The sequence below is a fragment of the Theobroma cacao genome, chromosome 7 (assembly GCF_053813885.1).
Source record: "Theobroma cacao isolate CCN51 chromosome 7, ASM5381388v1, whole genome shotgun sequence".
Classification (NCBI taxonomy): domain Eukaryota; kingdom Viridiplantae; phylum Streptophyta; class Magnoliopsida; order Malvales; family Malvaceae; genus Theobroma; species Theobroma cacao.
This window is the reverse complement of record NC_142645.1, coordinates 18,861,825-18,888,744: the sequence shown is the minus strand read 5'-3', so window position 1 is coordinate 18,888,744 and position 26,920 is coordinate 18,861,825. Positions and strand designations below refer to the sequence as shown.

The following is a 26,920-nucleotide window of genomic DNA, read 5'->3' as shown; positions in this document are numbered from 1 at the left end:
TTGTTGTGTATAAATAAACCCAATGAAAATTATTAAGCCATATGTTTAGACAATGTATGTATATTTCAATGAGTATGCCACTATAAGATGGTAATATCTATCATTATTTTGATTCAAAGTTATGAAATGTGACTTAGCAATATTGGATGGGATAATGAGCAGGATAATAGATAGGCTTGCTTGGGCTTAGTGGACTACATCCATTGGGCCCTTGCGCTAGTCATGGCTCGAAATTTGGGTCGTGATAGCCGAGGTCGCTCCGCTGGAAGTCGAGTACTCTTTGTTGTGTATAGACAAACGAATGTAAATTATTAAAATATATGTTTAGACAATATATGTACACTTTGATTGGTATGCCACTATGTGTTGGAAATGCTTAGTATTATTTTGATTCAAAGTTATGAAATGTGACTGAGCAACTTTGATGGAATGATGAACAGGTCATATTAATAGGCTTGCTTGGGCTTAGTGGACTACGTCCATTAGGCCCATGCACCGGTCATGTCTCGAAATTTGGGTCGTGACAATATTCTTTGGCAACTAACCTAGCTTTTTTTCTAGTTATGATTCCATTTTCATCCATTTTGTTTCTAAAACCCCATTGTGTACCTACAATTGGGTAATCATTTGGCCTAGGAACAGTTCCCACACTTGACATCTTTCAAATTGGTTCAATTCTTCTTGCATGGCTAATATCCGATAATCATCATCTAAAGCTTCATCAATGTTCTTAGGTTCGATTCGTGAGATAAAAGCAACATATTCACAAACATTTTAAACTTTAGTGTTGTTCAATTTTCTACCCACGTAAGTGTATGTATCGCAAAGATAATATAGTAATGAGTAGAGTGTCGATCCCACAAAGAATTGAATTAATTCTTACTGTTAACTACTAAAATTGTAACACTTAATCTTATCCAAACAATTAAGTTTAAAATTATTAAAAAGAAAAATTAAAACTAATAAATTGAAACTAAAATTAAATAGTAAACTTCTTTTTTAAAACTCACTTAACTACCAGCCTAAGATTATGATGTCCCTCAATATTTCATCTGATTATTGTCTCTCTTTCTTAACTTAGTTTAATGGATTAAGTTGCTAACCTAGAGTCCTAAATTATTTACAAGCCTCTATCGAGTTTCTTATAAAAATACCTATCCTAATTAATTTACTATATGTCTATGCAAATTAAATTGGAGAAAGATTCATTAAGTTTGTGCTCTAATTTTGGCTACGTATGGCTTATAGGTGTATGTCTACCCTATATGCAAATCAAACCACCTAATCAACTAAGTGTATTCAATCATATGCTATTTTATTCAAGGTCTACCTAAATCTCCTTCGTCAAGGTTAACTTATGTTTCCAATTCAATCTAATTGGTGATCAGGCAATTAGAAGCATTAAGAACAGAATAATATAAACAACTTAAATCCATCAAACATAAGTAAAAGAGAGATAAATAAACCAAACTATATATTAAGTTCAGTCATAATTTTAGATAAAAAGTTTAGTTCCCCTTCAAGTCAGACATCATCATCAAATAAAATTTAAACATTAAAAACAAAACCAAGAGAATAAAAGAATAAAAAAGATAGAAAAACTCAAGATTTATATTCTTGATCTCCAAATCTCCTTGAATCCTTCAAATTCTTCTCAATTTCAATGACTCTGTGGCTTGACTCTCAACTGTCAATCTAGTGTTTCGTTTTTTTGTAAAAGTCGTCTGAAAGGTTGTTTTTATAGGGATTTGAAGTTAAGCCAAGTTAGGTGAAGAAAGAAGTTAATTCTAATTAGGATTTCTTCATCAGACTATGTGGGCCATGGCCTACTACCTCCAAAGCTGCAGTTTGGGCCATTTAAATAGAAAAAATTATAATTGTTTTAAGACTGTTGCAGTATGTCAACTTTGACAAGATTTTTAACCACCTTGCAGGCCAAACTGGGTAAAGTGTAAACATGAAAGTTGTAGCTTTTTCTCTTAGATTTCCAATGATTTAAGAATCACTTCATTTGGAGTTTTGTAGAGAGAGGTATGGTTGAAATACTGAAATATGTGTAGTGTAAGTCTATACCTCAAAATTGCTCTCCTTCTTTCACTAAAATTCTTCTTTCATCAAACACCATCAAAAAGCACAAATAAATCAATAACAATCTATCTTTACCACATTAACACCAAATTAAGTGTAAAATTAATTAAGATTAGATTGACTCACCTAAATTAATTAATTTAAAATAATTAAATAAAATCTATTAATTTATATGGATTATTACAAAAACTAAGCTAAATTACTATCAAAATTAAGCTCCAATAACTCTATATCACAGAGTTATCACACCCCCAAACTTAATATTTTGCTAGTCCTCGAGCAAAACATAAAAAAGAAACTAACTTACGAAAATCAAATTCAGATAGCAAAAACAAAATAAATATAGTTACCACTATTATTACTAGTACTACTACTAGAGATAAAGTGTACAAACTCAATGATTCTTCATAACTTCCTCAAAAGTATGTCTATTAATCATTAACCTAAGGAAAAATATAGGCCTCATTTAAATTCATGTTTCAATTCTAATGCAAGCACATTTTCGAATGGATTTCCATGTGTGTGTGTAATCTTTTTTCAAAAATATTATGACATCTAGATGAGTTTATGCCAACACAAATTTCAAATTAGTTCTAGATTTCCATAGTTTACTTTTCATCTCTCTCTCCACTAATGTAGACCAATATGAAGCTAGGGATCAATAGGACTTTATAAAGCTTGTAATGTATGGCCAGGGTTAAGGTAGGATACAAGATAATAATGTGGCTCAAATCACCCTAAACACATAATTATTCTAGGATCTATCTATAGAGCTTTATTTTTCTTCTTCTAGTACAACTATTCTTCCACATTTGAACTTTTCTTTTTTTTAACACATTTTTTTCTACAATTTCACAATTTTACACCCCCTAACTTATTTTCTTTGTATTATAGGTAGTGGGGTTACGTTTCATATTTTGAACTTTTTTTTTCTTTGTTTCACATCAACATCACCTTTTCACCTTTTTCAACATTTAGCTCAATTTAAATTTCCTAAAACAATATACATGCTTAGGAGTGAAAGTTGCAAAATTGAAATATTAATTTTAAGGCTAAGCTTAATTATTATGTAGTTAAACAAGGAAAAGAGATATTAGGCTTAAAAGGGTATAATAGGGATAAAGATTTAACAAGGTTAGTTTTTTAGGCTTAAACAGTCCAAAGATGGCCTAAATCATCTCCCTAACTAAGTATTGCCTAGGATTTCACCTCAAGAGAAAATAAAGCAAATTTTACAATTCACGACAGAATCTAAAATTTACATCAATATAAACCTTCTCTAGATATTTAGAATAATTCAAAGTAAAAGATATAGTGCTCAAAATTGTGGAAATCACATCTTAACATTGATACTTAGCAACATAATTTAGAATGAATCCAAACAAAATTTTATCCATTAAAAGCTAAGAATTCAAGACAACTAGTTGTCATCATTGGATAGAGAAATCATAGAAAAAAAAATGGCACAACTTTACTCTAGATTCCTAAAATTCAAACCAAAAATATATTCATTTACCAACTAATCCTAAATTATTTAGAAATATAGATAAACATGCAAATAAAATTAAATCTAAAACTTCCATAGAATATTCATCACCAGAAAAATAAATTCACCCCCTCAAACTTAAACTACACATTGTCCTCAATGTTCAAAAAATAAAGGAAAGGTAAAGAATACTCCCCTATGATTGGATGAATCTAGTAAAGCGCTAGTCCTCACCTTCGTCCTCATTATGCTCATTGTCACTTGTAAGAGAATTTTTTTTAACTGGAAAAAATAAATAGAGATTAATGAAAATAAATAAATAAATAAAATAAAAATAACTGAAAAATAAGAGTTTCGAAAGCTTGGGTTGCCTCCCAAGAAGCGCTTCTTTATAGTTAATAGCTTGACTTTGGTTGAGATTTAAGTTTACATGGAAAAAGCTTAAGGTATGAAAGTAGCCTCCTCATAAGATGAGGTTATAGTGCCTTTAACTCAAGATTTGATGCTTGCCTAACCCAAGGTGGTGGAATAGGTTGAGTTATCCAACTTCTCAAATTGAGTTCTTTTTGAATAATGTGCTTTTGCTATAACCTCCTTAAGTAACTTATCAACTATGTCTAGAAAAAGAATGGGAGGCACATATGGCTTGACCTATGGTGATGTAGATATTTCCTCTTCTTACTTAATTTCTTCATCTTGAACTTGATTGCTGAAAGTATTTCCTTGATTTATTTTATCTCCATCATCTTAAGGTCTATTATTGATGGCATTAGCTAGTTGACCCACTTGTGTCTCAAGATTTCAGATTGATTCTGCTTGATTTTGAATGATGGCATTAGTCTTTGTCATGAAGGCAACTGTCTTTGTCATGAATTGCATGAACATATCCTCTATTGAAGGCTTTTTTTCTAGCATAGTAGCCCTAACTTGTGACTGAAAACCATTATGGAAAATAGGCTGTAATGAATTTGTAAGACCGTGATCATTACTCCATGAAAAATTTTTGTGATTCCACCCTGAGTTGTAATTGTTGGAGTATGACTTATTTTGCTGCCCATCGAAGCTTCCATCAAATTGCATTGATTCATAATAGGCTGAACAATAGTCACTTGAATGCTTCTCTCCACAAAGCTCACATGTCATAAAAGGACTTTGAAAGGCATTAACACCCCAAGTGTTAATTTTTTGAGACAAAGCATCTACTAGGGTGGCTAAAACACTGATTGCATCTAATGCATAATCACTAGCAACCTCCTAGGCACAAATTGTTTAGATGGCCACTAATAGTTCATCATCTCAATCAAAAGCATCTGAAAATAAAAAGAAAAGTTTGAAGTAAGATTAAGAATGCTTGGAATTAATATTAACAAGAAAGAATTAAAAATCAATTCCCTAGAAATGACACCAAAAACTTGTTACTCAATTTTCTACCCACGCAAGTGTACGTATCACAAAGATAATACAATAATGAGTAGAGTGTCGATCCCATAGAGAATTAAATTAATTCTTACTGTTAACTACTAAAATTGTAATACCCTAATTTTATCCAAACAATTAAATTTAAAATTATTAAAAAGAAAAATTAAAACTAATAAACTGAAAATAAAATTAAATAGTAAATTTATTTTATAAAACTCACTTAACTATCAGACCTAAAATTATGATGTCCCTTAATACTTCATTTGATTATTGTCTCTCTCTCTTAACTTAGTTTAATGGATTAAGTTTCTAACCTAGAGTCCTAAATTATTTACAAGCCTCTGTCGAGTTTCTCATAAAAATAACTCTTCTAATTAATTTACTATATGTCTATGCAAGTTAAACTGAAGAAAGATTCATTAAGTTCGTGCTCTAATTTTGGCTATGTATGGCTTATAGGTGTATGTCTACCCTATATGCAAATCAAATCTCCTAATCAACTAAGTGTATTCAATCATACGCTATTTTATTCAAGGTCTACCTAAATCTCCTTCGTCAAGGTTTAACCTAGGTTTCCAATTCAATATAATTGGTGATCAGGCAATTAAAATCGTTAAAAATAAAATAAAATAAAATAAACAACTTAAATCCATCAAACATAAGCAAAAGAGAGATAAATAAATCAGACTACATATTGAGTTTAATCATAATCTTAGATAAAAAGTTTAGCTCCACATCAAGTCACACATCATTATCAAATAAAATTTAAACATTAAAAACAAAACCAAGAGAATAAAAAAGATAGAAGCACTCAAGAATTGTATTCTTGATCTCCAAATCTCCTTGAGTCTTTTAAATTCTTCTTAGAATTAATAACTTTGTGGCTTGACTCTCAACTGTCAGTCTGGTGTTTCATTTTTTTCTAAAAGTCCTCCAAAAGGTTGTTTTTATAGGGATTTGAAGTTAAGGAAAGTTGGGTGAAGAAAGAAGTCAATTCTAGTTATGATTTCCTCATTAAACTACATGGGCCATGGCCTACTACCTCCAAAGCCGTGGCCTAGACCATTTAAATAGTAGAAATCATAATTGGTCTAGGACTGTTACAGTGCTTCAAATTAAACAAGCTTTTTGACCACCTTCTAAGTCAAATTGCTCAAAGTGGTAAACATGAAAGTTATAGCTGTTTCTCTTAGCTTTCCAATTGTTTAAGAATCACTTCATTTGAAGCTCTTTAAATAGACTTATATTCCAAATACCAAAATTTGTGCAGTGCAAGTCTATACCTCAAAATTGCTCTCCTTCTTTCACTAAAATTCTTCTTTCATCAAACACCTACAACAGCACAAATAAATCAATAAAAACCTATCTTAACCACATTAACACCAAATTAAGTATAAAATTAACTAAGATTAGATTGACTTACCTAAATTAACTAATTTAAAATAATTAAATAAAATTTACTAATTTCTATGCATTACGACAAGAACTAAGCTAAATTACTATCAAAATTAAGCTCAAATAACTCTATATCATAGAGTTATCATTTAGACCTAGTTCTTACCCCTTGATTAGGATCACGAATGATTTTGTTTCCATTAATTTCTCTTTTTACCATTGGATAGCTAGGCTCACCTTCTTTAATACTTGGTTCAATGTTTTGCTCTTCCTTTTGTGATGCCTCTTCATTTATTTTGGATCCTTTAATGTTGAGGTCAAGTCCTTCAACTTGTTCTTGAAGAATGCCTACATCATCATCACAATGTTCCATTCCAGAAAAAGGGTTAAAATCATCAAATAACACATGAATAGATTCTTCAACAACTAATGTTCTCTTGTTGAATACTCTATATGCTTTGGAGGTCAAGGAATATCCTAGAAAGATTCCTTCATCACTTTTAGCAACAAATTTACCTAGATTATTCTTCCCATTATTTAAAACATAACATTTGCAGCCAAATGGATGATAGCAATTTATATTAGGTTTCTTTCCTTTGTAAAGTTCATAGGGAGTTTTCTTCAAAATTGGTCTAACCATTGCCTTATTTATGATATAGCAAAAGGTATTGATGACTTCGTCCCAAAATTATTTAGATTAGTTATTTTCACATCGCATAGTTCTAGCTATTTCTTCTAAAGTCCTATTTTTTCTTTCCACTACTCCATTTTGTTGTGGTGTCCTAGGGATTGAAAAGTTGTGACTATATCATATTCATCACAAAGTTGTTCAAAACCTAGGTTTTCAAACTTTTTTCCATGGTCACTTTTAACATTTGTTATCTTATATCCTTTTTCATTTTCAACTCTTTTACAAAAAGAGGTAAAGATTTTTAAGGCTTTATCTTTGTATGCAAAGAAGAAAACCCAAGAGAATCTAGTATAATCATCCACAGCTACTAAGCCATAGTTCTTTCCACCTAAGCTAGTGGTTCTAGTTGATCCAAAAATATCTATGTAAAGTAATTGCAAGGCTCTAAGGGTAGTTTCATCCTTTTTAGTTTTAAATGAGCTTCTCCTATATTTGCCTTTAGCACAAGCATCACAAAGTTGACCATTTTCAAAATTTAGCTTGGGGAGTCCTATAGAAGATCTAGAGATAGCAGTTTTAAAATTGTGTTCATGCTACCATGTCTTATTTTTTTATGCCACGGCCAACTATCCTTATTCTTTTTAGCCATGAAACATACATTATTAAAAAATAAATCATCCAAGAAAACAACATAAATGTTGCCTTGTCTATTGCCAACAAAAAGAGTTTCATTTATTTTAATATCGACAATATGGCACATTAAAGATTCAAAAATGACTCTAAGCCTCTTATCACAAAGTTGACTTACGCTTAACAAATTATGTTTAAGACCATCTACAAATAGAACATTTTCAATTTGAGAGGAGAAATTTTTACCAATTGTGCCAATAACTTCTATGTGAACTTTTGAGTTGTCACTAAAGGTTACATTTCCTCTTTTCTTTGGTCTTAATTCCTTGAAGAATTCCTTGGTTCTGGTCATGTGTCTATGTCACGACCCAAATTCTAGGCCATGACCGGCCCATGGACTCAGTGAACATAGCCCATTATGCCCAAGCAAGCCTATCTATGTGACTTCATTCATCGATTTCATCATTCGTTCTTACAACCGTATTTCGTAATTCTTATTAACAAGTATTTCAATACTTTTCTATCGAAACCATATAGTCACATTCATACAATTCAAAATAATGTCATATGTGCCATCTCGTAATGGCAACATTAATAAACATAAACATTTATTGCTTAAGATATATGTATCTTAACAATTTACATCAGGGTACGTATGTTCAACGAAAGGACTTTAGACTTCCAGCGTAGTGACCATAATAAAGGTGCAGTTACTAATTGCCATTGATACCTACCAAAAGATGGACGTACGTGGACACCTCAATCTATGTCTCAACTACCTCTTGATTTGAAAACATGAATTTGAAAAAGGTGAGTATAAACTTAGTGAGTGAACATAAGAACGAAACAAGCAATCGATAAGGAGAACTTGGAAATCATGATGCATTTGTTTCAAAAACAATGCAATTGATTTAATTTCTTACTAAAAATCCCTCATTTCAAACTTTGATTAATAACCTCATAGTGTTGCAGAAACCCATGATCAATCCATGAAGTTAAATTGGTGAAAAATATGTCAAAATCAAGCAAGGTAGCAAGCATGACAGCAAGTTTCTCGTTGCAATGAGAAACAGTCTTAGTTTGCATATGTTTTGGTTTTTCAAGCATATCTCCCACTACAGAAGTCCAATTAACATGATTTTTAAACCATTAGAAAGCTAAGAGGCTGGGCTACAATTTAATGTTTACATTTTGCCCAGGTCTGATTAGAAGGTGGTCAAAATCTTTGTTGAAGTGAAAGCACTACACCAGAACCTGAGAGTTTCTCGTTGCAACAAGAAACTTCAGTAAGTTTTTCGCTGCAACGAATATCAGATCAGTGCAAACCCCCTCCAACGCAAGAGTTTCTCGCTGCAGTGAAAATGAATCTCGCTGGAGCTAGAAACAAAGCAATTTGGTTTAAAAGAGGACTTGTTATACCAAAAGCTATTTTCTTGTTGAAATGAAAAGCAATTTGGGAGCAATTAACATTGCTAACATACAACACAATCACAATTAGTTTCATAAACCTGGTAGTTCCTCGAGAAATACATCCATGAACTCATTCACCATCGACACTTGGCTTACATCTCCAACCTTCGCCTGAGTATCCTTTACCACAGCCAAGTAACGTGAACAACCTTGTCTTAATAGCTTCCTGGTAGACATGATTGATACCAAATTAGTTGGAGCATTGGTCCTATTCCCCTGAATACTAAATGGTGGCTCATATGAGAAATCAAATCTAACCAATTTATGGTAACAGTGCATACTGGCATGGCAGGGTGATAGCCAATCCATTCCCAAGATCACGTTAAAATCTAAGGTGTCTAACACCATTAAATTCACCAAAGTGTCCTTGTTTTTGACTCGAACTACACATGACGTATATTCCCATTGTGCCACAAATACCTCCTTTAAAAAAGTAGACACCACTAATTGTTCTTCTCTCTTAACACGATCCTTACCCAAATGAAGTGTCAAACATGGAGAAATAAAAGAATGGATAGCACCAAGATCAAACAATACTCGAGCATCCATATTACAAACAGAAAGAGTACTTGAGACCACTGCATTGGATGTTTGGGCTTTATGGGGTGTTAAAGCATATACCCTCGCTTGGCCTCTACTAGTGGAACTTTGAAGTCCAGACCCAAAAGGCTTGCCCTGAGAGGAAGTACCAGCACCTCTACCTCTTGATCTGCTAGCCTCCCGATCATATGAGGCAGCTACTAAAGGAGCGAACGAAGCTGGTAGGGTGGAGCCGCGAGCAGAACCTTGCGATTTATGAGCCATTGGGCAATTCCTCCTAATATGTCCAGATTGACCACAACCATGACAAACTCTCATAGTATGGAAACATCGTCCATTATGCCGTACTCCACAATTATTGTAACGATCCATAGCTTGACTACCCTGCCTTGAATCTTGCTGCCTTCCCTGACTAAAAGTTTTCTGCCTTGATTTAACACTAGCACTAGTCAAGTCACTCCCCTATTAGGGTAATCGTGAGTCCCTCTGTGGGCCCTGATGGCTAGAAGATGAAATACCACTGCTGAAGTCTCTGCAACCTTGATAGCCCTTTGTCTTGGCCCATTTTGCTCTATCCCTCGCAGCCCTACTCTCATTGGTTCTCATCTCAATTCGCTGAGTGCAATCTATTGCTGTAGAGTAGGTATCGAAATCTCGAGATGCCACAGCCCTAAACAATGGCCCCACTAGCCCATACACAAACCTCTGAATCTTTATCTCCTCAGTAGAAAATAGATAGGGCGCATACCGAGCTAGTTGCATGAATTTGATGTCGTATTCTGACACCGTCATACTCGAGGTCTATACTAAAGTCTCAAACTCCATGGCTCTGGCATTACGTACACTGAGTGGTAAAAATCAATCTAAGAAGGCTATATTAAACTCCTTCCAAGTCAACAGCATTGCATTTGCCAGCCTACCTCTACGTAAGGAGCCATACCACTCTTGCGTCACGTCCTCTAATCGAAAGGCGGCTAGCTCGATTGATCTAGTATTAAAGCATCCCAGGGCCTCACAAATTTTTTCCATTTTATCTAAGAAAATCTAGGGCTTCTCCGATACATCAAACCCTAAAAATGACAAAGGCTTAAGCTTCAGGAAATCAAGAAAGGAAATCTCTAATTGACCCTCTCAACCTCAAGATGTTGGGGATCGACCTACCCTTGGGAACTAGGGGATTCTTGTGTTACAAGTTTCCCCTCCACTATCCTCTGTGTATCATCCATATGGGTTGCCATCATCTCAACAACACGATTAACTCCCTGTAGGCCTGTCCCCAAGTCTTGGATGGTGATGCCCCTAGTTGGCTGTTTATTTGCATCGCCCAAATATTGTCCCTCTTCTCGTCTACTCACAAGTATATCTGCCCTCACCGGCCTAGTGGCCTTGCCACGACTACGTCGCCCCCTAAGGGTGGATGCCTGTGGCCTATCTGTCATCTCATTAAGAGCATATTGCTCCCCCATCCATCTTAAGGCAGCTGGTGTCTTAGGTGGCATTCTTACCTAGACAAGAGCAAACACCTATTATTAAACACATTTTACAATTATAATCGTATATAAGGAAAAATGTGGCTTCTAAGATAAGGAATCTATGCGGTCCCTTGATTGTAAAATGTGTCGCGGTTCACACTTCATGTCATGACCCAAATTCTGGGCCATAACCGGCACATGGACCCAATGGACATAGCGCACTAAGCCCAAGCAAGCCTATTTACATGATTTGTTCATTACTCCATCAAAATTACTGAAGTCATATTTCATAACTTTGAATCAAAATAATACTAAACATTGCCAACTCATAGTGGCATATCGATCAAGTATATATATATATGCATTGTCTATAACATGTATCTTAATAATTTACTTCAGGGTTGTCTATACATCTCAAAAAGAAGACTCGATTTCTAGCGGAGAGACTCAGGGCAAATGTACAGCTACTGAATGCTGAGACACCTACCAATAGTCGAATCTACGAGGTCACCTCGACCTAATTACTGACTACCTCTTGATCTGAAAACATGAAGTTGAAAATGGTGAGTATAAACCCAGTGAGTGAACAAGAAGGGAACAAGCAAACATTAAGGAATGTTTAACGAAATCATGATGCATTCTTTTTTCAAAACAATGCAATTTGTTTTAGTTCTTATTAAAACCACTCATGTAAACCCCACATGAGTAAATCACGTTATGAAAAGGGTCCATGCTCAACAAAGGATAGAGAGTGAAAACTTTAATAGCATTCATGCGAATCAAGTCAAATAAATAACGGGTCCTTGCTGCAGCGGAAAGGCATTCTCTCTACAGCGTAGTTGCAGTGATAATGAATTTCTGCTGCAGTGACACTTGACTTAACTTATCAAATAGTCGAGGGTTTCTTAACTGGCCGAGGGTTTCTCACCAAACCTCCTCATTTTAAACTTAATTCATTTATTCCTTAATGTTGGAAGTCCATGCTCAACTATGGTATCAAAGAAATGGAAAATAGGGTAGCAACCAAACCAAATGAGGAGCAAAACAGAAAGTTTTTAGCTACAGCGAAATTTTTTGTCACAAAACAGAAAGCTTCTCATTGCAGGGAGAAGCTACAGTAACATTCTCGCTATAGCGAGATTTTTGGCTAGCCTTACCTCTCTAACCCGAAAGTTTCTCGCTGCAGCGAGAAACAGAGCAGTGAGAAAAACAGTCTCCTTCTTTTCAAGAAAAAGCCATCCTGCTGAAATGACAAAATTAACATAAGACACATAAAGATTTCCAAAGTTCAACATGCCAAATTCATATGCATTTCAACCATAAACCATATACATGAGTTTTCATTCTCTAAACATATATACATATACATACATGGATAAATACCAATACCACTATCATCACATCCAACTCATGTGCATCCCCCCACATCGTGCACATAGCTAGAGTAATCGTGTGCATCCCCCCACATCGTGCACAATTAGTGCCATCGTGTACATCCCCCCACATTGTGCACACGAACACTATCATCATCCATCTCCCTCACCACCACCATTACCGGTATGTGCATCCCCCCACATTGTGCACACACACGGTTATAATCATCACACAATGTCAACCATCATGCACAACAATATATATCTATATATATACCAACATAATGTAGTAGTGCATGAATCCATAACAACTGCATGTCACAACATAAAATCAATTTATCAAAGGCTTGTTCGCAAGGCACTTGTTTTTAAGGAAAGTTGGATAAAATCATTCAAGTATATTGTGCAAATAAGTTTACATTCCCAAAACAAATTTTGAAATGCAAGTTCACTCACCAATATCTTGTTGAACCTTTTGTTGACTCTACTTCTCTAATTGTCCAAATGGGGCGATGGGGCTTTGTTGGAACCTATTATCACATTAGCATCACCATTAATTCGAGCCACATACTTATAAATTCTAAAAGCTTTCTCTTAGCTAACTTTCAATGGCCATTTAAATGGCTATCTATTCTCACTACCCTTATCACTCTAAAATGAATGAACAACCCCAACTACCAATTCAACCCCAAATCTAAACACTAATCATTCTCAACACCAAAACTCAATTCTAGTGTACTACTCACCTTGGTAGCTTGTATTTGAAATTATTTCCAAAACTTTCAAGCTATTTTTAAACCTTTATCTTTCTCTCTCTAAAACACCTAAATAGTGAGAGAGAGTATGGAAATAAGATTTTTTCAAGGGTTTTGAAGGAGAGAGAGTGGAAGAGCACAACGGTTTATGAAAAAGTGCACCAAAAGCATGAAAAATGGAGCTATTTTGAAGGATGTTATGGAGCTTTAAATCAAGCTTTCATGAAGGTTGGGAAGCAACGTGAAAGAGAAGAAGAAGAAGAAAAACTGCTGGAGAATGTAGAAGCTGCTAAAAGAAAGAGATATTTATAGCCCAAGTTTATCCACTCCACTTAAATTACCAAAATGTCCCTCCACAAATTAGCTTACTCCTCAAATCTTTTATGAAATCTTTTACTCTTTTGTCACTAGGACAAGGTCCATAATGGTCTAAAAATGCTCGGGTTCATGAAAACTTAAAAATTTTGACTCGAGGTGAAAAATGACCATTTTGTCCCTATCATGAAAATCATCACCATTTTGATTTCCTTTGTCATTTTACCCTTATTTAACCATCCATTTATGCCTTAGGCCTATTTAGGCCATAATATTGTTTAAAACTTACTTTTAGGGGCTTGCTAAGGAAATGACAAAATTATCCCTGATCTAGGAAATCGTGTGTACTTCTATCTACGAGTCTACAAAGGTCAAGGTCTCACACTTCATAATCGAAGTTTTCACATAAAGACTCGACACTCCGCTAGACCAACAAAAGGAAGTCCTAGGACCTAGACAACTTAGGGCTCTGATACCAAGTCTGTCACGATCCAAATTTTTGACCATGACTAACGCATGGACTCATTGGATATAGCCCACTAAGCCCAAGCAAGCCTATCTATGTGACTCCATTCATCAATATCATCGTTCGTTCTTACAACCGTATTTCGTAATTCTTATTAATGAGTATTTCAATACTTTTCTATTGAAACCATATATTCACATTCATATGATTCAAAATAATGTCATCCGTACCATCTCGTAATGGCAACATTAACGAACATAAACATTTATTGCTTAAGATATATATAGCTTAACAATTTACATCAGGGTACGTATGTTCAACGAAAGGATTTTAGACTTCCAGCGGAGTGACCATAGCGAAGGTGCAGCTACTGATTGCCATTGATACCTACCAAAAGATGGACGTACGTGGACACCTCAATCTACGTCTCAATTGCCTCCTAATATGAAAACATGAATTTGAAAAAGGTGAGTATAAACTTAGTGAGTGAACATAAGAAGGGAACAAGCAATCGATAAGGAGAAGTTGGAAGTCATGATGCATTTGTTTCAAAAATAATGCAATTGATTAAATTTCTTACTAAAACCCCCTAATTTCAAACTTTGATTAATAACCTCATAGTGTTGAAAAAGCCCATGATCAATCCATGAAGTTAAATGGGTGAAAAATATGTCAAAATCAAGCAAGGTAGCAAGCATGACAGCAAGTTTCTCGCTGCAGCGAGAAATAGTCTTAGTTTGCATATGTATCAGCTTTTCAAGCATATCTCCCACTACAGAAGTTCAATTAACATGATGTTTAAACCATTAGAAAGCTAAGAGGCTGGGCTACAACCTTTATGTTTACTACTTTGCCCAGTTCTAAATGGAAGGTGATCAAAATCTTTGTCAAAATAAAAGTACTGCACTAGAACCCGAGGGTTTCTCACTGCAGTGAAAAGCTTCAACAAATTTCTTGCTGCAGTGAGAATCAGGCCAGTGCAACTCCCCTCTAACCCAAGAGTTTCTCGCTGAAGCGAAAATGAATCTCGCTGCAACAACAAACATAGCAATTTGGTTCGAAGGGGACTTGTTTTATAAAAAGCCATTTTCTTGTTGAAATGAAAAGCAATTTAGGAGCAATTAACAATGCCAACATACAACACAATCACAATTAGTTTCATAAACTTTCGATAACACATATATATATACATACCTCATCATGCATACCATCCCACCACACTAAACTCAATGCGATATCATCATCATGTGTGCACTCCTTACTCGCACACTACAACATCATCATGTGTGCACTCCCTACTCTCACACTCTAACATTATCATGTGTGTACTCCCTACTCGCACACTTCAACATCATCACACAACATTATTCATCAATGCACAACATATATTCATATATATACATACCAATATAATATAGGAGCACATGAATTCATCTTTTTATACATTTCACATTTTCACAACATCAAAACATTTTATCAAGGGCTTGTTCCCCGTCACACATTTTTAAAGAAAAGTTGGATAAAATCATTCAAATTTTTCATCCAAATATATTTACATTTCCTAAAGAAATTTTGAAATGCAAGTTCACTCACCAGTCTTTATTGATGTTTTGGTGGGGTTTAGCTTCGACTAAGGTTCCGAATGGAGGTGTGGGGTTTCTTTGGAACCTATCACTCACAACAACATCACCATCAACCCAACTTGGCATTAATACTATTGCAAAGCTATTTTCTAAATTGAGTTTTACTAGTCATTCCTAACTAGCTTCCAACTACCATTAAATGGCTATTATTTGCACTACTTTAGTCAAACTAAAAATGAATAAGCAATCTCAACAATAAAACACTCACAAATCTAATTGCTAGACATTCTCAATATTTAAAAATCAACTCTAATTCACTATTCACCTTGGCAGCTTTGTAATTTGAAATTCTTTCCATAAATTTTCAATCTATTATAGAAGCTCCCTCTTTCTCTCTCTAAAACACCTAGCTAGTGAGAAGAAGTATGAAAGTAAGACTTTCCAAGGGTTTTAAAGTGAGAGAGTGAAAGAGCACAAAAGGTTCTATGAAAGGGTGCACAAAAGCATAAAAATTGGAGCTAGCTTGAGAGAAATTCTGGAGGTTTCAAAACAAGCTTCCATGGAAGATGAAAGAAACGTGAGATGGGAGGAAGAAGAAGAAGAAGCTGCTGGAGAAATGAAAAAGCTGCTGGAAAAATGATACTTATAGCCAAAGCTTATCCAATCTCTACTAAAATTACAAAAATACCCTTAACAAGTTGGCTTGTTCTCCTACAATCCTTGGTGCAATCATTTTACTCCTTTGATACTGGGACAATGTCCATAATAGTCAAGAAATACTCGGGTTGACGAAAACTTCAAAATTTTGACTCGAGATGAAAAAGAACCATTTTACCTCTACCTTGGAAATCATCATTATTTTTATTTCCTTCATCATTTTACCTTTCTTTTCATCATTCATCTATGCCTTAGGCCTACTTAGGCCTCAATATTATTTGAAAGTATACTTATAGGGGCTCACTAGGCAAATGACGAAATTACCCCTGGCCCATGTAATCTCCTCTACACCTAGTTACAAGTCTATAAAGATCAAGGTCTCACAGTCCATAGCACCCATTATCGAGACACCACTTTCTTTTTTCTTGCGCTCTTGATTTCAAGCAAGTGAGCTCCTCTTACAAAAGCAAAATCAAACATTTGACTTTAGTATCCAAATTTTCTTGGGTCCATATGTGTTAGTGTCTTTGGTTCCTTTTGGAACCCACTCTAATTTTACTATTTTACCATGTGAAGGCTTTGTTCCTTTTGGAACCCATACACTTTTTATTTCTTGCCAATAAAAGTAGTCATTCTTAAAAGACAAGTGTAAATAGAGTGTCCTACTTTATGACAATAAATACATTTGATGAAAGATTCAAATTTTACATTTTCTTTAGCAAAGAAATTTTTAAAATGAGTTTGCATTTAAGTCCCATCCTAGCCTATTCCTTCTTTGTCAAAGAACACTCTTTGTGTTTTTGACATGTAATTTAATTTTTGTTGACTCACGTTAAACTTTGAGAAGGTAGAATGCGAATTTTCATTTTTCTTTTTAGCTCATTTCTCTTAATTCCAAGTTTTTAAAAATGGCTTTTAATTCTACTTTTACCTTGATTAAGAACTCTTTTTCTACTTTAAGCTTGGATATGATGTTCTTTTATTTTAATGTCTTTTCTTTAAATTCAAACACCAAGTCATCATATGCATCTTGTAATTCATCAAATGAGTATGAGTCTTGATCTAAGGTATATGAATTTGAATCATGAGAGGTAGAGCATACCTTGGAATCCTTAAGTGCCATGAAGCAAAGATTGGAAATTTAGTCATCTTCATCTTGAGAGTTGTCACCATCACTCCAAATGGCCACTATGCCTTTCTTCGTGAAGTTCTTTAGGGCACTATTCTTATTTGGGCATTCATATTTAGTGTGTCCTATTTTTTCTGCATTCAAAGCATATTGAGTGGTTTTTTATATGTTCACTTTTTGGTAAGTCTCTTTTAAGAGGTCTCCTACCCCTATAGTTCTTTCTCATAAATTTACTAAATCTCTTAGCTAGCATAGCTATGTCCTTATCTTCCTCACTCTCATCTTTTATATTTCTCTCATCTTCTTCAATTTTGGATTTTAAAGTTATTCCTTTCTTTTTATTATCCTTATTCTTTTCATCATCCAAGGCATTCTCATGTTTTGTTGTCGTCTTATATGTAAGTAAGAATCCTATAATTTCCTCTAGCTTGAAATCATTTAGGTTTCTTGCTTCCTTTATGGCTATCACTTTTGGTCTCCATGACCTAGGAAGACTATAAAGTATTTTTTTAACTGGTTGAGCATTTGGGAAGTTTTTTCCTAAGGCTTTTAATCCTCAAACTATATGTGTGAATCTCTCATACATTTGATTTATGGTTTCATTTTATTTCATCCTAAATAACTCATAATCATGTGTGAGAAGTCCTATCTTGGATTTCTTGACTTGATTTGTTCCCTCATACATTGTTTTTAAAGTATCTCAAATTTATTTAGCAGTTTCACACATGGATACTCTATTGAATTCACTAGCACTTAGAGAACAAAGAAGTGTAATGAATTCCTTGCAATTAGTTTGTATTAACTTTTTTTCTTTGTTATCCCATTCTTTCCTAGTTTTTACTTTGGTTTTTCCATCTACTACCTTGGTGGGAACATAGGGACCATCTAAGATAGCATTTCAAACATCAAGATCAACTAATTGAATGAACATCTCCATCATTTTCTTCTAAAAGGATAGTCTGTATTTGAGAAGAATAGAAGTCTTTCAGTTAAATGCCCTTCACCAATAACAACTGAAGTGGATTCCATGTTGATATGTTGAGCTTTGCTTTTCAGATCACTCAAGGTTGTTAAACCTATAGAATTGAGCCCTTTCTTTGATACCAATTGTTAGATTAATAAGCTCAATATGAATAAGTCCAAGAGGGGGTGGAATTAGGCTATTTTGAAAATTTTGAAAAAATCTTCTAATTTTTTAAAAGAAAAATCTGTTCTTTAATTCAAATGCACAATTTGACAATGATTAAATTAATTGACCTCTTGATCAATAGAAAAAATTTGAATTTACAGTAAAAAGAAGAGTCAAGAAACCAATACAAGTGTTTTATAGAGGTTCAGCCTCCTTGCCTTCGTCCTTTACTTTAGATTCACTAAGGTTTTTGAAATTCATTATTTGATCAAAATTCAATATAATGCCTTTTATGGATCAAGCATAACCATTCAATACAATGCCTTTTTATGGTTAAAGTACAACCACTCTACTTTTTCTATTGGTTAAGGTATAACCACTTAAATACAATGAAATAAATGTAGGTACAACAAATATGCCTCTCAAAGGATGAATAGAAAATTTAGTACAGTGTTTGTGTGGAAAGATAAGAGCTCAATAAATGCTTGACTAGAAGACTTTTAGAATTTAAGAAAGGTACAATGAATCTTGGCTGATTCTTCTCTCTTTTGTTGTGTCTATAAGTCTTTTAAGCTTCATAAATGCTAAAGAAGCTTGTATTTATAGTTGTTAAAGCTTTAAGAGTAGTTGAAAGTGCATTAAATGTGAAAATAACCGTTCCTTTTTTCATTCAAGGCTCGAACGGTCACATTGTATCGATACTTATGTATATGCATTGATACATTGCCTTTTATTTTTAAATTCTCGTCGAGATGTATTGATACATTTAAACTTGCTCGCATGGATTTTGACATTCTAGTTAAAATGTATCGATACATATGTCTATGTATTGATACTTTTGAGATAGTAAGTACTTATGTTGAAAATGTATCAATTCTTTTAGGTCAGTAAGCATTCTGTCTCAATTCTATCGATACAATTGGGAAAGTATCAATAGATTGAGTTTGACTTTTGAGTTTTAACTCTATTGAAGAACATGTATCGATAGATGTTGAAAACTATCGATACTTATCCAAATGTATCGATACATGAAGAATATGTATTGATAGATTTTGACCAGTATGCATTTTTCAGAGCCTTTTTCACTTCTTTTCTTTTTCAAACTTACTTGACATTGTTTGGGGATGTGAGAGCTTCGATCTTCATTAAGTAGAATTAATTTTGGTCATTTATGTTTTTTTATTTCAAAACATAAAGAATAATTAATCTAACAAAAATGTTCCTTAAATATTTATAAATGAGTTATGTAAAAGTTAGGAGTCAATGAGGGCCAAAAGGCTTGGTTTTTACTTGAAAATGATGCTGAAGCTTAGGTATCGAGACTTTGCTGGAAGGTATTGATACTTTTTGCTTGGAAATGATGCTGATGAACAAAGTCTTGAGTCCACATGAAAAAGTATATAAACTTGTGAAATTTACAGAAAAGTATTGAAACTTTTACAAAAGTCTTGATATGTTTTCATAAAAGTATTAAGACTTTTACAAAAGTCTCGAGACTTCTAGTCAAAATGCCCAAATAGAACCATTCTGTTTAAAAGGTATCGATACCTCATGAGAATGTATGGATACTTGTTCATTAGGTTGCATTTCTGGGTTTCAAGGATCGATACGACATGAACAAGTATCAATACTTTTGCTCTGAAATGCAGTTTTGAGTTTAAAACTAAGTCTTTTGACTTTTTTAAGTGCCACCTATCAAGCAAACTCATTTGGGTATGAAAGTATGTATTTTTCAAAGTTATAATTTTTCAAAATATCATTGGAAAATATAAATTTACATGCTCACCAAGTTAAGTTACAAATTTAACCTTAAGTCAAGATTAGGGTTTCACAATATCTCTCTCAAGCTAAGTATGCATCAGACTTTCTTTCTCGAGCTAATATTATTGATAGTAAGATTGTCTCTACTCCTTTACACAATCAAAAAAATTTTAACCTCAATGTGTACATTTCGTATAGAACTTAAACTCCAACTCTCTAAGTGGATGCCCTGAAATTTGTAATGGTAAGAGCAATATCACTTTTTGGAGATTTCTCCAAGTCAAGATAAACTATGAACTCCAAGTTAGGAACAAGTCAATAAAATAAAAAAGATAAACAGCAAAACCAATAAAAACTACAACATTAATTGACAACATCTCCAACTTGAATGACTGTACTTCATTTTTGTCCCTTCAAATTTGGAGCACTTACAAGTCTTGCTTTTTTATTCCTATATTCCATAACATCATGATTCCAAATTTGTATATTAATTTTTCTTAGGTAATCATCTCCTCTTCTCTTCCGGGTTTTCTTTCTCCTAACTATTTATATAATCAGTTACGATATCTCTATTACTATTTAACTATCTCTGATAAACCCTATCGAGTCCTAATATAAATAAAAATAACTTTATCAGATTGCTAGGTGAAGTCACCAATGCCCAATGCACAGGTGTTGACGGCTACATTGGTGCAAGTGGATTATCAAATTGCTAGCGGAGTCAAAGAAAAACTAGGCTGCTGAGACAAGAATTTGAATGTGCTCCAGCTACCAAACGCCCACCAAGGGAATGGCCCCAGGCCGCCAGCCGTTTTGGATATTTAATATTATCTTTGCAAACTGTCATAAGAAGAAAGAGCTTAAAGACGGGTCAAAGAGAACTGATGCAATGTATTGGGGCCTAAAAATGGATATGGTTATTTTCTGGTTTTTCTATGTAATATATATATATATATATATATATGTATATATATATATAGTTATAAAGATACAACTCCTTTTCATAATTCAAACTTTTTATTTGTATATAATATCCTTAAATCATATTAAAATCTTGGTTTCCAACTTATACCAGAATCTTCACTGAGTTCAATTATCAGAAAATATTTTCAAGCTCCATTCATTAAGTTCACAAGCAGGTACAGCTACACCAATAATAATTGTTTTGGTTACAAATAAAGATGAGTTAGACCCTGTGAGGTAAGAGTCTAGCCATCAAGTATTGTATTACATGCCAGAAGTAAAAAATTGACTCATCTCCAATTGATCTTTACATGGATCACCAAATCCTTCTTGCCATCTTCCTCCTGGCGTTCACAATCATTAGGATATGGATCAAGAAATCCAAAAGCAATATTAAACAGGAACCAAATCTACCCCCAGGGCCGTGGAAACTGCCTCTCATAGGAAACATGCATCTCTTCATTGGCACTCTTCCCCACCGCTGCCTGAGAGATCTGGCCAAGAAACATGGGCCCGTAATGCACCTACAACTTGGTGAGTTATCCAACGTTATCATTTCTTCACCAGAAGCCGCGCAAGAAGTCCTGAAACATGACCTGAATTTTGCTAGCAGGCCATATCTCCCTGCTGCAAGCATCTTATTTTAAGATTTCACAGATATTGGCTTTGCCCCTTATGGGGACTACTGGAGGCAACTGCGAAAAATTTGCACGTTGGAGTTGCTGAGTGCGAAACGCGTTCAATCATTCCGCGCTATCAGGGAAGAAGAAGTATCCAATTTCATTGCTTCCATTTCTCCAAAAGCAGGATCGCCTATTAACCTTAGAAAGCTGCTCCGGGCATTAACATCTAACATCACCGCGAGGGCCGCATTTGGTGCAAAATGCAAAGACCAAGAAGCTCTCTCTCAAGTGGTCCAGGAAGCCGTAGAGATTGTTGGCGGTTTTAGTCTTGCTGATGCTTTCCCTTCCATCAAATTGCTTCAACTTCTGAGTGGAAGAAGCTTTCAACTTTAAAAGCTGCACGAAAAGTCAGACAAGATTCTTGAAAATATCATCCAGGAACATAAAACTGATCGTATGACAACATCGGAGATTGGTTATATAGATGAAGTGAATGATCTGGTTCACGTTCTTTTAAATCTTCAGGATCATGGAGATCTTGATATACCATTGACAGACTCTAATATCAAGGCAGTGATCCAGGTACCTACTTTAAACTGTGATACTAAACATTTGATTTGTCGAAGTATACATCTGCTAGATACGAATCTATTTAACGAAGAAACTGAACAAAGTCTTGTTCCAGGACATGTTTTCTGCTGGAGGGGAGACAACATCCATGACCATTGAATGGGCAATGTCTGAAATGGTAAAATCCAAAAGTTTTGGAAAAGGCACAAGCAGAGGTGAGGCAAGTCTTTGATAAAAAAGGAGGGGCTTGTGAAGAAGGCCTTTCAGAATTAAAATACTTGAAGTTAGTTATGAAAGAAACTCTGAGATTACACCCAGCTCTTCCTTTGCTACTTCCGAGAGAAAGTAGGGAAAGATGTAAAATTAATGGGTACGAGATACCTGCCAAGTCCAGAGTCATCATCAACGGATGGGCAATTGGAAGGGATCCCAAGTATTGGATTGAAGCAGAGAGATTCTATCCGTAGAGGTTCCTCGAGAGTTCAATTGACTTTAGAGGAGTTAATTTTGAGTTCATTCCCTTTGGTGCTGGGAGGAGGATATGCCCTGGCATTGCGTTCGGCATGGCGAACGTTGAGCTCCCTATTGCACAGTTGTTGTATCATTTTGACTGGAAACCTACAGATGGAAGAAAACCAGAAGATTTAGACATGACTGAAGTCTTCGCTGCCACAGTAGCAAGGAAACATGATCTATGCTTAATTCCAATTCCATATCATTCCTATGCCAATTAAATTATGTTTAAATTTTGGCTTTTTCTTTTTCAACATCAAGGCAGCCTAATTTGAATTATTTAATTTATTTTCAATTGGGTTCTGAACTTTCAAATTATTCCAGTTTAATCCTCAATCCTATTCTATGGTCCCATTATAGCCTTTCCCTCAATTTGCTCAATTAGGAATTGACATATCATTGTTGATGTCGCATTTTGTTGTATATTTTTGTGTCCATGTGGAAAGGCTTATTTAAGAAAAAAAAGACCCATGAAAATATACAACAAGAATTTGATCAGAAATAAGAATCAAAATTCCATTTTAATCCTCAATTTTGATTCCGTTGATTTGGATTTTGTAGGTTTTGATATCGTATTAACCCAATCTGATGATCGGCAAAAATTTGAACATAACCGATGAAAGATTAAAAGGAAACTATCGTTATGATCAATTTTTCCTTTAGCCTCTGTTATTATTTTTTTTACTGATTGAATTATTCAATTAATCTTTATATTCTATTTAAGTGCTGAATTTAATTTTTTAAATAATTTATAAAAATCGAATTCTTATACTTTTCAAAATTATCAATTTTAGTCCAATTGTTAATGGTGTTAAAATTCTTTCATTATATATGCTTACATGGCATTTGATGAAGCTGACTTGACATTTTTTTATTAATGTTGCATTGAATTTGATAACGTGATGGTGATGACGTAGTATTTATCTAATGATGTGGTATTGTATGTAAAATTTCCTTCTATTTTTAAAACTCACCTGTACAGATTTCTCTTCATTGCATCCTTTAAGTAAAAAGGCAAAACCCATCATGCTTTCAGAATTTAATCTCATTGTATCATCTGGATTTTCCCTCATTTCCTTCGATTTCTCTATATTTGTTTGGCTGCTTTCCTTAAATGTTAAACCTCAGTTGCTTTAGGAAATTTTAAACCTTTTCTCATCTGTTTATCCTTCATTTCCTCGGCAAAAGATTTCCCACTTGAGTATGCAATTCTGGAATGTTTCTTATCTAGTTAGCTCTTATTTCTTTGCTTCTTTTATTAATAGACCAATTATTATTGTTATTATTATTATTATTTTTGTAGATGAGCTTCTGTCTCATGGCTCCACTCGAAAGTCAAGGTAAGTTGTTGCCTTCCTAGATTCTTACGTGCTCCTGGCAGATTGCTTTTGTAAATTCCTCTAGGATCCTCTTTGGTTTTACTGCGTGTTTGAAAAATGGTCAAAGTATACAAAAAGTTCCTGTAGTAGTGTTTCTTTAATTAAGTCCCTCTCTTTAAAATTTTGTTAATTTATTTCCTTTAATTTTAATATTGGATGCAATTTGGTTCTTATGAGTAACTTTATCTAAATTGACCCTTAGAGACATTGACATGGGATTCAGGGGCAGAGGGAGAGGGGTGGCACTCAATTTTTAATTTTTTTTTATTTTGATGTGTATAAAATTTAAAATATATAATTTTATTGCCCTTAAATAAGTCAAATTAATTTAGTTTGGAATAGTGGTAAAAATTCTAAGGTAAATTTTTCATTTTTTTATGTTAAAAACCTTTTACTTTTTTTGAATTATTTTGTCTCTTTTTTCCTTTTTCCTTTTTTTGTGATAAACCCTTCAGTTGTTTGTTTTTTTCATAAAAACCTTTCTGTTTTTTATAAACCTTTTATCTCCAAATTTAGCGATTTTTTTTTCTTTTTTTTCCTTCTTTTTTCCTTTTTTTAATAGAAACCCCTATATATATATTTTTAAACCCTTCATCTCTTTTTTTTCTTCAATTAAACCTTTCAGTTTTTGTTAGACCCTCCAACTCCAAATTTTGGAATTATTTTCTTTTCTTTTTTTTTCTCTTGTTTTCCTTCTTTTTTATTTTTTTTTAAAAGAAACCCTATAATTTTTGTTTTAAACCATTAATCTCCTTTTTCTTCTCATTTTTTTTCTTGGTTTTTTGAAATCCCAAATCAATATTAATTTTTTACATTTACTATATATTAGTAATATTTGAATTTATAAAGGATATTGTTGTTCAATTATTGTTATGTATTTTAATTGACACGAATTTAATTATTGATGAATTGAAAGCATGAAAGCACACTAAACATAGCTTACAATGCCCAATGTGAAGATCTAAAGTTAATTTTTCATTCTACTTTTTGTTTATTTATATTGGTGGATTTGAAGTTTTATATTTAAATTATTAATAAAATTTTATGTTCTAGTTTAATTTTATTTCAAAATTGATTTTTTTTTGCTTCGAATTAAATCATTAACCCATTTCCTAACTTTATATGATTTCTCTTTAGGCACCTCTCATACAAAATCTTAGATCTATCACTGATGGCACTTACGTGTTCTTGATCTGTCAAATAGTGATGATGTGACACCGACACGTTAGAAATAAAAAAAAATTGTTTGGGTAAAAGTTAAATGATCACGTGCTTTTTCTTTTTCTTTCTTCCTCCTTTTTTTTTCTTCTCTCCTTTGCCCAAAACTACGTATGCTGTTTTAGTGAGGTTATTTAAAGCACATTTAGTTCTTTTTTGTTTCCCATTTTTCCTTCTCTTGTTCTTTCTCTACCTCTCTTCTCTCTGGCCGCTAATCACCAGTCTCTGTTACTCGAAAATTCCAAAGAAAACCGCAAAAGTCTTTTTTTCATCCTTGTCCCCTTAATTGGGATAGTTTTTTTTTCTTAAATCTATCCCCATTTTCTTATATTTAACAAAAACCATCCAAAAAGGAATTTGAAAAAATATTGACATTGTGACTTAATGAATTTCTTGAGCATGCGAAGTTGGGTACATATTCATTTGCCAGCACAACTAAAGCATTTGTTGATAACTTGATTGAACTCACAATGTGGTCCGATCTCTCTCTTCTTATAACTTTATTTATCTTGGTTAGAATGCTTTCTAGCTACTTAACTTGTGTGTTCAGAAAGAACTTTAAAGGATTAAATGAAGTCAACAACAATGGTTGACTATTTTTTGACTAAGTGAGAGTTTTCTTATTCTAAAATTTTTGGCGGACACTTATACTAGCTTTTGAGGGTTATTTTGTCAGATATTTTGGTCTTCTTCTTTTAAAAAAAGAAGAAGATGTTTTGGTTTAAATCAAGGTGAGCTTTTTCCTTTAAATTTTGTTTGGCTATTAGAAATTTTGATGGAGTTAGGAAAGTTTCATAAATGCTTGACCTTATATTTTTCTAAATATGGCACTTATATTGATTTTATTAAGTCCTCAAGTGCTTATATAGATAAAACTATTTCTTGATAAATGAATGTTCAAAATGCTTGGCCTAGGAACAAATCTTGAAATGTGCTTTATCTTTGTGCTTAAATATTTTTTCAACATTGAATCCTTATGCTTATAAATTTAATTATGTAAACTACTTGAACTTCATTAAAAATATTGACTCTTGTCCCATCTATTGTTTTTGGTCAAGTTATTTGCTTACGTGATCATTAATTAAGCTTCACCTTAATGTTTAAAGTCTTGATGCTTGAGACTTGACCTAAGTGAAAGAATTACTTTTAAGGGTTATTGTAAAACCTGACCTTATAAAATACTTGTCATGATATACATGTGATGGATAGTATGTTTACATACTAAGAAAGCCTCGAAAAAAAGCGACAAAAAGTCAGTACTGTACCTAGAGGTACAACAAAGTTGATTTAAGCCTCGAACTAGATCAAATAGAGATTTTAGGGTGAAATTGAAAATTTTACAGTCCAGGAATGAT

General features: G+C 33.6%; 1 pseudogene across 1 annotated transcript; it reads left to right on the top strand.

Annotated features, from left to right (window-relative positions):
- The first annotated feature begins 21,418 nt into the window (after positions 1-21,418).
- On the top strand, positions 21,419-23,252 carry LOC108662859 (cytochrome P450 71D9-like; annotated as a pseudogene). The gene is made up of 2 exons (XR_016027335.1): positions 21,419-22,467; positions 22,571-23,252. The product of XR_016027335.1 is annotated as a cytochrome P450 71D9-like (transcript).
- The last annotated feature ends 3,668 nt before the right edge of the window (positions 23,253-26,920 follow it).